Raw genomic sequence first — 12873 nt, forward strand, 5'->3', positions numbered from 1 at the left:
CGTCATAGATGAGATTCTAAAAACATGTTTTCTGAGTTTTCAACAGATGCCCTTATTTAATTACATAATGTGTTTCAGTTAGCATGGTAGTACTGCAGTGGGAGCTAATAGGGTTATATTGTTTGCTTAATTTTTGTCATATTTCTAACATCGTTGTATTGGGTTGGCCAAAAAGTTCTTTCAGGTTTTTCCGTATGCTGTTACGGAAAAACCCAAATGAACTTTTTGGCCAACCCAATATTAGTTTCTTAGGGCTGCCATAATAAAGTACTGCAAACTGAGTGACTTAAAACAACAGAAATTCAGGGACTTCCCTGGTGGTCCAGTGGTTAAAACCATGCTTCCACTGCAGGAGGCCTGGGTTTGATGCCTGGTCAGGGAACTAAGATCCCACATGCCACACGGCACAGCCAAAAAAAGAAAAAAATAAGAAATTAATTTTCTCACAGTTCTGGTAGCTAGACATCCAAAATCAAGGTGTTGGCAGGGCCATGCTGTCTCTGAAGATGCTGGGGAGAACCTGTTCCATGGCTTTCTCTTAGCTTCTGGTGTTGCCATTGATCCTTGGTGTTCCTTGGTTCATCAATACATCATCACTGCAGTCTTTGCCTCTGTCTTCACATGGCCATCTTCCCTGTGTTTCTTCTCCTTTTCCTACAAGAATATCAGTCATATTGGATGAGGGCATTCTAATGACCTTGTCTGAACTTGATTATATCTGCAAGGACCCTATATCCAAATAAGGTCACATTCCTAACCAGTGGTGGACTTCAACATAGTTTTGAGGGGGCACAGTTCAACCCATAACAATCATTTAATTCCCTTTTAATGTGCCACGTCAATATAGTTACTTAAGAAATGCTTTTTCATGATGAGAAATTAGCAAAGCCCTTGGTTGCAGGGATGATAAGTATTTTTAGTTCATTAAATGAGTCTATAGTGACTGAATGAATTTCTTCCAGAGACCATAAGGGTGAAACACAGACAGGTTGTAGAGATCTATGAGCTCAATAGAAAAAGACTAGAGGTTTCACTGCTTATTTGTTAAGAACAGTGATTTGTTATTCAGGTGCTACTTTGACTTAAAAAGATTTAATAAGTATTTGTAATTGTTAACTTTCAGTCATCAGAGATAGTTCCCTAGTATACCATCTTAAATAATTAAATTTATATTAATCTTCAAAATTACTTTCTTCAGTGTCTTGTACACATGTAAAACTGCTTGCTTACTTTGTTCTAAGGTGCTGTGATAACTGAAACTTATGATATTATGGGATAGATTGGTTTTTTAAATTACTTACACTGTAATAGTTGACTACCAAATAGTAGTCACTTTAAGAAATTACTGTTAATTTTCATTTCAAGTAAGATTTTTATTAGAAAGCTTAATACTTAAATACATTTCTGAGTAGTGTTCTGATATTAAATCTCACAAAAATATTTCCCTGCATGGGATTTTTTTTTCTATTGCTTTAACATTAGAGGTTTTTTTTCAATTAATCCAGAATTTATTTCTTCATATTTTTTTAACCATTTAGAGAAGCTATCCTTTAAAAGGGAATCATTTGATCCTTCATTGTTTTAATAGCACACAACTGTTACAAAGGCATCCATACTAGCCCTATTATAAGATGATTTTAATAATTTTGGGGGGAATTATCTATAAACCACAGGGAACTTCATAATATTCTTAATTTCTATGTACATGCATACTGTAGTGCTTATGCACATTGTACAATGATAAATGCCAAAGAAATCAGGTAAAGAATGAAAGTTCGCAGCCTCACACTTACTTGTTCTAAGTGGATGTGTGGGAAATAAATAGCCTAATGAAAATAATATAGATAAACTTTACTTGTCAGTGGTAAATACCACAGCTTTCTCTTAAAGTGTAGGCAGTGTTCCCAGAATAATCCCACTGAAGAAAATCCAGAATCTTTGCACAAAAAAGTGCACAGGTTTGTCCTGTGTGAAAAAACCTTTTAATCTACGTGCATTTTATATCCAAAACAATTTGCACTACTTGAATACAGATCTTCCTCAACTTACTATGAGGTTACATCCCAATAAAACCATCCTAAGTTGAAAGTATCATAAGCTGAAGATTCATTTAATACACCTAACCTACCAAACATCATAGCTTAGCCTAGCCTACTTTAAATGTGCTCAGAACACTTACATTAGCTTACGGTTGGGCAAAATCATGTAACGCAAAGCCTATTTTATAATAAAGTGTGGAATGTCTCATGTAATTTATCAAATACTGTACTGAAAGTGAAAATGGAATGGTTGTAGGGTACAGAAAAGTTATGAGTATATCAGTTATTGACCCTCGTGATCTGAGCTGACTGGGAGCTGTGGCTCGACATGCTGCCCAGCATCACTACAGAGTATCAAATTGTGCTAGCCCAGGAAAAGATCAAAATTCGAAGTAAGGTTTCTACTGAATGCGTATCACTTTCGCACCATTATAAACTGGAAAAATCATAAGTCAAACCACTGTAAGTTGGGGACCATATGTACATTAAAAAAGTTCAAAAGCCTACCAATATAATATGTAGATATACACACCCAAAACAAAAGGAATGCTTTCCAATGAGATTAGGAATGAGGATAAGAATTAAAGGAGAGTGTCTTCTATATTACCAGAGTCAATGAAATTAACTGCATTTTAAAACATAAATTATACCTATTTGGAATTATTTTATAAATATATAATCTATAGGCTGGACAAACATCAATGTGAAAAACTGTCACAGAATTTCATAATTTAGGAACATAGCTTCAGTGCTTCATAATGTGGAAAGAAACTCCTAAGAACAGCCAATTGGTTTGATTTCTTAGAAGTTAGAAAATAATGCATTTCAGAAAATGATTTGTAACAATTAGTGACAAAAGAACAACATTAAGAAATAAAATACTGGGTACACAAGAACTGAGGTCCTCAGAGTACCAAAAGAGAATCAGACTTCACATTAAAATTTAAAGAATGTGGTTAAAGGGAAAACTAACTGGAATCTTTGTAACAGGTTAAATATTTAACCACTTCAAACAGAAATAATTTAGTCCTCTCACATAGTTCTGAAAATGTACTGTAGCATCTAGTTTTCCATATCAAAAGCATATAATTTGATTAGCAGAGCTCCCTTTGTTTTAGACTTAAAATCACCTCTGATCCACCAAAATTTGTACTAACAATTACCAAACTACTATTTGAAAAGCATTTAAACAGCTTTATTGAGATATAATTCACATACCATAAAATTAATTTTAAGGTGTACAGTTCAGTGATTTTAGTATATTCAGAGTTGTACAACCACCATTACAATCCAATTTAGAATATTTTCATTACTCCAAAAAGAAACCCAGTCAGTAACCATTTGCAGTTATTCCCCATTCCCCTCCTCTCCCAGCTGTAAGCAACCACTAATCTATTTTCTGTTTCTATTTATTTTAAGAACATTTTAAACTTACAACATTATTGTTCTCATGCCTATTCCAGGTCATTGGCTCGGAGGTTTGAAAGATCTTAAACTACCCAAATTTGCAAGTCCTGTGACATCCTCACTCAGAAAACATTCAAACGATGGTTTCATGATTGTTCAGTCTTCTAAGAGTTTTTGATCTGGAACATGTGTTTCAAATTCTGTTTGTACCATTTGCTAGGGGTGCTAAACTCATTTAATTAGACGGAATAAAACTATTCTTTCCAGACTCAAAACTGAGTTTGTTCTATTTGGGTTAACCATTTCCAGTCTTTTGATAGTAGGAACAGCTTTAGGAATCTAGTGTGGCACACCGCTGTCTTCAGTAAGAATGTCATCTTCATCCTTTGGCTCAATGTTTGGTTCAATCTGCTGTGGATAGCCAAGAAAGCTGTTATCAGTAGATTGGCTAGAGCTGCCAGAAGTCCTACTGTTCCTAACGTTATTCTCCTGTTTACTTACCTTCTATTATGATGAGGTTGTAGCTGTTTGCAGTCATCCTATTACTTGATCAAAACTCTTCCCTGAAACTTCTATACCATTAACATCTAAAACGTCATCATTAACAGCCAATATAGTCCTGTGCTGCGAGCCAGACCTCCTGGAATAAGCCAGGATATAAAGCTCCCTGGCGGGGGGTGGGTGGGGGGAGGAAGGGACTTCCTTGGCGGTCCAGTGGTTAAGACTCTGTGCTTCCAATGCAGGTTCAATCCCTGGTCAGGGAACTATGATCCCACATGCCACACAGCATGGCCAAAAATTAAAAAAACAAAAATAGCACACACACACACACACACACACGATCCCTGGGACCTTCTCTGAGCCATGTAGTGTCTCCGTTAGAATGAAACCATCCCAGCTATAGAGTCCCTAGGGAATGTTCAGTGTTGTGTTTGTAAAGATGAACTAATCCTATGGTGTGTTTCTGGGGGAGTGTCAACATCTGTAATAGAAGACACACATCTGAAGTCTTGGTGCATACCAATTACTAGATCTGGCATTTTTCTGTGGTTGACATTGAACATTGGTTAAAACATTTTCCTTCTTCATTAGCATGTCTGTACCAAAGGCACTGTTTGTTTCTTCATTTTTTTCTGTGTAAAAATCTTAAGCAGCAGGTTGGTTGTTGAAGCAGTTATGTGATAATTATCATCTTTATTTATAGATAGTAGGTATCCCTGGATGTCTGTATAGCCTAATAAAATGTCATCATTAGGTATCTTATGAACATGTTGCAGTAATCCATAAAACTCCTCAAAAATGTCCAAGTTTTGCTCTTTCTATCAAAAACTGATGAAATTCAGTGCCAAACCTGCTCTTCTCCAGGATGCCCTGGCAGCCGCAGTCACGCTGAGTGCAGGGGCTGCAGCCCAGGAGCCTGCAACTCACCAAACGCACCTGCAGAGGTGGCTTGGGTCTCAATGCTGAGCTCCACAGGGTGGCTGGGCAGCCTGTCTGTGGTGCAAGTGGAGACACAACTCCATCCTGTCTCCCTCTGCTTTGGTGACTGCAGAACCCTGGTGGAGGAGGATAAGGGGGCAACTAGCCCATCCACCTCTTTGCTCTCGGCTGCCTTCCCCATGACCAGGCTCCTGACCCAGGCCAGTGGTGCTAACCGCAGAGACTTTAAGTAAAAATATTATTAAAGACATTTTGGAGAAAAAGGTCACCTATAATCCTGTCCCCTTAACTAACATATTTTACCCATATATTAAAAATTACCTCCAGGTTTGTCCATGAGTATATATTTTCACACAGTTGCAGTCAGATGTACATCCTACTTTATATCCTTTTCCTATTTAAAATAACCTTTGTTCTATATATTTGACAACTTTAATAATAAAAACCTGAAGGAAACAGAAACTTTTGTATTGTGTGCAGATACCAGGTAAGTGGGTTTTCTGTGTGTTTTTTTCTCCCCTCCAACTCCCCATATTCCCGCATTATTGCTAGAGAAGCAGTCAGTCTCCTCTCCTTGGCACATGCCCATGGCTATCTTTACCCAGCTGACTAGGCTAAATAAATACACACACACACACGTATACTGTGTGTATGTATATGTACAGGTATATGTATGTTTTATTTTTTTCATTGAAGCTTATTAAGCCTTCTTTTATTTTTTTTAACATTTTTGAAAAATTTATTTTATTTTTGGCTGCATTGGGTCTTCATTGCTGCGTGTGGGCTTTCTCTAGTTGTGGCAAGGAGGGGCTACACTTCATTGCGATGCATGGGATTCTCATTGCGGTGGCTTGTCTTGTTGTGGAGCACGGGCTCTAGGCGCGCGGGCTTCAGTAGTTGTGGCTCACAGGCTCTAGAGCACAGGCTCAGTAGTTGTGGTGCACGGGCTTAGTTGCTCCGCAGCATGTGGGATCTTCCCGGACCAGGGCTCGAACCCATGTCCCCTGCCTTGGCAGGCAGATTCTTAACCACTGCGCCACCAGGGAAGCCCCTCCCCAGGAATTTTTAAATCTTTCCCTCTTAGAATAAAAGGTTTTCTGTGCTTTAAAACAGTCATAAATCTTAAAATTAACTTGTTATGCTATAAAAGTTAATTTCAGTCCTATTTTAAATAGGTACTACTTGGCTAACATGCACTGGTAATATATTAACAATCCCAGTTGCTTGACAGATGTAGATGTTAGATGAAAGCCAGTTGGTTAAATTATACTCACTTGTCCAAAGAGGAACGTAACTAGAGAAATTAAAAGAAATCCTCGGGCTTCCCCGGGGGCGCAATTGTTGAGAGTCCGCCTGCCGATGCAGGCAACACGGGTTCGTGCCGGTCCGGGAGGATCCCACATGCCGCGGAGCCTGCGCCTCTGGAGCCTGTGCTCCGCAACGGGAGAGGCCACAACAGTGAGAGCCCTGTGTACCGCAAAAAAAAAAGAAAAAAGAAAAGAAATCCTCAACATTTAGGCAGTGTCTAACCAAAAAGAAATAGAAACAACGTGAGTTAGTTTCCTATAGCTGCTGTAACTGTTTTGCTTTTCTTTTTAACATCTTTATTGGAGTATAATTGCTTTACAATGTTGTATTAGTTTCTGTTGTATAACGAAGTGAATCAGTTATATGTGTATATATATCCCCATATCCCCTCCCTCTTGCATCTCCCTCCCACCCTCCCTATCCCACCCCTCTAGGTGGTCACAAAGCACAAGCTGATCTCCCTGTACTGTGCAGCTGCTTCCCACTAGCTATCTGTTTTACATTTGGTAGTGTATATATGTCAGTGCTACTCTTTCCCTTCGTCCCAGCTTACCCTTCCCCCTCCCCGTGTCCTCAGGTCCAATCTCTACCTCGGGGTCTTTATTCCTGTCCTGCCCCTAGGTTCGTTAAAACCATTTTTTTTTTAGATTCTGTATGTATGTGTTAGCATACGGTATTTGTTTTACTCTTTCTGACTTCACTCTGTATGACAGACTCTAGCTACATCCACCTCACTACAAATAACTCAATTTCGTTTCTTTTTATGGCTGAGTAATATTCCATTGTATATATGTGCCACATCTTCTTTATCCATTCATCTGTCGATGGACACTTAGGTTGTTTCCATGTCCTGGCTATTGTAAATAGTGCTGCAATGAACGTTGTGGTACATGACTCTTTTTGAATTATGGTTTTCTTAGGATATATGCCCAGTAGTGGGATTGCTGGGTCATGTGGCAGTTCTGTTTTTAGCTTTTTAAGGAACCTCCATACTGTTCTTCATAGTGGCTGTATCACTTTACATTCCCACCAACAGTGCAAGAGGGTTCCCTTTTCTCCACACCCTTTCCATGATTTGTTTGTGGATTGTTTGATGATGGCCATTCTGACCGGTGTGAGGTGGTACCTCTTTGTGGTTTTGATTTGCATTTCTCTAATGATTAGTGATGTTGAGCATCCTTTAATGTGTTTCTTGGCAATCTGTATATCTTCTTTGGAGAAATGTCTATTTAGGTCTTCCGCCCATTTTTGGATTGGGTTGTTTGTGTTTTTGATATTGAGTCGCATGAGCTGTTTGTATATTTTGGAGATTAATCCTTTGTCAGTTGCTTCGTTTGCAAATATTTTCTCCCATTCTGAGGGTTGTCTTTTCATCTTGTTTATGGTTTCCTTTGCCATGCAAAAGCTTTTAAGTTTCATTAGGTCCCATTTGATTATTTATTTATTTATTAAAACAAATTTATTTATTTTTTAATTTTTGGCTGTGTTGGGGCTTCGTTGCTGCATGCGGGCTTTCTCTAGTTGCAGTGAGCGGGGGCTACTCTTCATTGTGGTGCACGGACTTCTCATTGCAATGGCTTCTCTTGTGGCAGAGCACGGGCTCTAGGCACACGGGCTTCAGTAGTTGTGGCTCACGGGCTCTAGAGCGCAGGCTCAGTAGTTGTGGTGCACGGGCTTAGTTGCTCCGCAGCATGTGGGATCTTCATGGACCAGGGATCGAACCCATGTCACCTGCATTGGCAGGCGGATTCTTAATCACTGCACCACCAGGGAAGCCCCCATTTGTTTATTTTTTGTTTTTATTTCCATTGCTCTAGGAAGTGGGTCAAAAAGGATGTTGCTGTGATTTATGTCACAGAGTGTTCTGCCTATGGTTTCCTCTAAGAGTTTTATAGTGTCTGGCCTTACATTTCGGTCTTTAATCCATTTTGGGTTTATTTTTGTGTATGGTGTTAGAAAGTGTTCTAGTTTCATTCCTTTACATGTAGCTGTCCAGTTTTCCCAGCACCACTTATTGAAGACGCTGTCTCTTCGCCATTGTATATTCTTGCCTCCGTTGTCAAAGAAAAGGTGGCCATGTGTGCGTGGGTTTGTCTCTGGGCTTTCTATCCTGTTACAGTGATCTATATTTCTGTTTTTGTGCCAGTACCATACTGTTTTGATTACTGTAGCTTTGTGGTATTGTCTGAAGTCAGGGAGCCTGATTCCTCCAGCTCTGTTTTTCTTTCTCAAGATTGCTTTGGCTATTCGGGGTCTTTTGTGTTTCCATACAAATTTTGAAATTTTTGTTCTAGTTCTGTGAAAAATGCCATTGGTAGTTTGATAGGGATTGCATTGAATCTGTAGATTGCTTTGCGTAGTATAGTCATTTTCACAGTGTTGATTCTTCCAATCCAAGAACATGGTATATCCCTCCATCTATTTGTATCATCTTTAATTTCTTTCATCAGTGTCTTATTTTCTCTTTCAGATTTTTTGTTAGTGTATAGGAATGCAAGAGATTTCTCTGCATTTTGTATCCTGCTACTTTACCAAATTCATTGATTAGCTCTAGTAGTTTTCTGGTAGCATCTTTAGGATTCTCTATGTATAGTGTCATGTCATCTGCAAACAGTGACAGTTTTACTTCTTCTTTTCTGATTTGGATTCCTTTTATTTCTTTTTCTTCTCTGATTGCTGTGGCTAAAACTTCCAAAACTATGTTGGATAGTAGTGGTGAGAGTGGGCAACCTTGTCTTGTTCCTGATCTTAGAGGGAATGGTTTCAGTTTTTCACCATTGAGAACGATGTTGGCTGTGGGTTTGTCATATATGGCCTTTATTATGTTGAGGAAAGTTCCCTCTGTGCCTACTTTCTGGAGGGTTTTAATCATAAATCGGTGTTGAACTTTGTCAAAAGCTTTTTCTGCATCTATTGAGATTATCATACGGTTTTTATCCTTCAGCTTGTTAATATGGTGTATCACATTGATTGATTTGCATATATTGACGAATCCTTGCATTCCTGGGATAAACCCCACTTGATCATGGTGTATGATCCTTTTAATGTGCTGTTGGATTCTGTTTGCTAGTATTTTGTTGAGGATTTTTGCATCTATGTTCATCAGTGATATTGGCCTTAGTTTTCTTTTTTGTGGCATCTTTTTCTGGTTTTGGTATCAAGGTGATGGTGGCCTCATAGAATGAGTTTGGGAGTGTTCCTCCTTCTGCTATATTTTGGAAGAGTTTGAGAAGGATAAGTGTTAGCTCTTCTGTAAATATTTGATAGAATTCGCCTGTGAAGCCATCTGGTTCTGGGCTTTTGTTTGTTGGAATATTTTTAACCACAGTTTCAATTTCAGTGCTTGTGATTGGTGTGTTCATATTTTCTATTTCTTCCTGGTTCAGTCTTGGAAGGTTGTACTTTTCTAAGAATTTGTCCATTTCTTCCAGGTTGTCCATTTTATTGGCATAGAGTCGCTTGTCGTAGTCTCTCATGATCCTTTGTATTTCTGCAGTGTCAGTTGTTACTTCTCCTTTTTCATTTCTAATTCTGTTGATTTGAGTCTTCTCCCCTTTTTCTTGATGAGTCTGGCTAATGGTTTATCAATTTTGTTTATCTTCTCAAAGAACCAGCTCTTAGTTTTTATTGATCTTTGCTATTATTTCCTTCATTTATTTGTGATTTGATCTTTATGGTTTCTTTCCTTCTGCTACCTTTGGGATTTTTTGTTCTTCTTTCTCTAATTGCTTTAGGTGTAAGGTTAGGTTGTTTATTTGAGATGTTTCTTGTTTCTTGAGGTAGGACTGTATTGTTACAAACTTCCCTCTTAGAACTGCTTTTGCTGCATCCCATAGGTTTTGGGTCATCATTATATGTATATTTTAAACACAACATCTCAGCATCTTGAAATCTTCCATACCCCTCGTATAAACATGTACCACCGCTTGCTGATTCTTTTTATACCAGTGTTGGCTTTCAGAGTGCCATTTTTCCCAACCACTGTTCCCTCACGATTTCTGACTGCCTGGCCCCTTTATGTCAAAGCTTTCTTGGACATCTTTCTCTCTGTGTGCCTTCTTGCCTTTCTCCTTACCCGGTACAAAGCCTGAATGTGCTTTCACAAAGAGGCCTTAAGTTACCTCAGCATACTTTATTCCACTCTGACTTGTTCACATCCAAAACCTTCTCCAGTATTCATACCTCATTTTCTTCTGTATTCCTGTGCCCCACATATACTTATTTTCTAAATATCATCTTCCCCACCTGCATTTCACTTAAATACTTTTTTTTTTTAATCATCTCCCATCCCTTTCTTTTGGTGCTTCCCTCCAGTCCTAAGGTTTCTGTCTTTTGTCAATCGGTTTTCTCTCTTTTAGTCTTAACCTTTCTGGTAGTTCTGTTTTCTCACCCTTCTCCAAAAGCTCACACTCTGATAATATATATGTAGTTTTCAGTTGAATGCTTCTGAATAAATATCTGCTTTTCAAAACAGTGAAATCTAAACTATTCGTATGGAAATAACCCCTGGGAAGATGAGGGCTCCGCCTGAAAGTTTCAAATAGAGATTCTCCTGCTAGTGTTGAATGATGGAGCTTTATCTTATATTATCTGAAATGGGATGACTACTTGAACCATGCAAAATATTCACTATTATGAAATGAGAATAGATCATTGATTTTACACTTTTATTTTGATTGACCTGAGAAACAAAACTTAGCCATCTCAGAGAAGGTAACTTTCATATGTTTTAGATTATATTCAGCGTTTATTCTTCAGGATAATTATAGACTTAGAAATGTTTAATACTGTCTCCTAGTCCATGCCAAAGTCCCTTCCAGTAATGAGAGGAATTCATAAGCTACAAGACAACCCAGTCCATTTTATACTGATATTGATTGTTGTAGCTGTTCATCCCTGTATTGGGTTAAAATCTACTGGCTTTAATTATATTCATTAATTCTGCCCTCAAGCTAAACAGAATTTGGATCCCTTTTCTACATGACTGCCTTTTACATAGTTATTCTATCCTCTACACCCCTCTCCCTACAATTTTCTTTTCCCTTTGAGATAAATACTTGACTCTTCCAACTCTTCTTCTTAGAATACCATTTTCATTATCCTGATTGCTCTCTATGGAAGTTACACTTTGTTAATGTCCCTTCTAAAATGTGTTCAGAATTAAAAATAATATTCAGTATGTAGCAGAATTGAATCTGGATGTTGCACACCTGTACGTTAATGCGGACTGAAGTTACTTCAAGTATTTTAGCTGCCATGTAATGTTGGCTCATGATGAGTTTGTAATTAACTCAAATCCCACGATTTTAATCTGGAGGTTTCCCTTCACATGACTTCTTTCCAAACCAAGATTCTATCTTCCTTTAGTTGTACCACAGATTTTTAAAGTCAGAATATAAGACTTTACACATATCCCTATTTTATCTCATTAGCCTATCAGCCAGCCTTGGTTTCTTTGAATCTTGGTTTTTGTCATCTACCTTATGCTGATTCAACAAAGAGTCTTGAAGCTAGTGCTAGAACTTTTTCAGACATCTGGGAAACAATAATCAAAAATCATGGAGACTGTCTTCCAAAAATTGTTGTATGCAGATATAACTCAGCTCTTGAGGTGTATATTAATTAATACCATTGTAAATTGGGCCCAGGAAAGACTGAAGTCCATTGCCAGCCTGCAAGACAGAAGCCTTTTGTTGAACATTAACTCCAAGAGAGATGATGTTCCAAGACATATTGTGCCAACATAATGCCAAAAGAGCTGCTAATTCTTCCCAAGAAATCAGTTACTATACGTATGAAGTAGAGACAGAGTCATTGTGACCATTCTTTTATTTTGCATTTGGCAAGCATGTACTGAGCACAGTGTCAGGAACAGTGTGAGGTTCTAAAGAACCAGGTTTGCCTGGGGCAACCCTTATTTGTGCCTGTTGTCCCAATGAAATTATTAGTAGCATCATTTTTCAGTTTCAAAAGAGTTCAGGTTTGGAGGATAAATTATCTTGGCCACTCTTCTCATAATCCAGCCAGTTCCTTTTAGTGTTTTATCTTGGTTAAATATTACACAGCTGTAATTTGGCAGCTCTAATGAGGCTGCAATAGTACTTCTCTTCCATTTGAACAGTTTGTTTCTTGACCGTGGGCAGTTGATAGCAAAAGTCACTGCAGGTAAGGTCTACAAGTACTTAGTATTTTTCCTGAGCCACCCTCTAGAGGGCAGTATTATATACATTTGAAATGATCCAATTCTAACAAAAATGGACTCTGTTTATACGTGAAAATCATAAACATTTGATGCTCTTAAAGAATACATTGGAACCAACATTGTGAATAAAACTTATCTTTTGCTAATCAATAAAGAAATATTAAAAATTCATTAACATTCTGAACATTCTTTTAATTGTAAAAACTAAACTTAGATGCCTTGAATATACAATGATCCATTATAACAATTATGCATAGACTTCAAGAATCTGCATATTTTATGCTTCTTTCGTGCTTTTCCTAATTAATGATTTTACATGGTTAATAATTTTAATATATTCTGCATCACATAGTTTTCATATTTATGTAAAATAGGCACTTAAAAATGAATAGTTCTGATCTACCTGCTTAAATATTACTTTCCTCTGAAAGAGAAAACAAAAATGCTAGTTTTTACTTTATAACCTGAATCATGTGG

General features: G+C 37.8%; 1 protein-coding gene across 4 annotated transcripts in view; it reads left to right on the forward strand.

Moving 5' to 3' along the window:
- Nucleotides 1-12873, forward strand: part of XIAP (X-linked inhibitor of apoptosis) — a 45048-nt gene that overhangs the window by 11255 nt on the left and 20920 nt on the right. The gene's annotated exons all lie outside the window — the stretch shown is intronic.

The sequence above is a fragment of the Leucopleurus acutus genome, assembly GCF_964270905.1.
Source record: "Leucopleurus acutus genome assembly, chromosome: X".
NCBI lineage: Eukaryota > Metazoa > Chordata > Mammalia > Artiodactyla > Delphinidae > Leucopleurus > Leucopleurus acutus.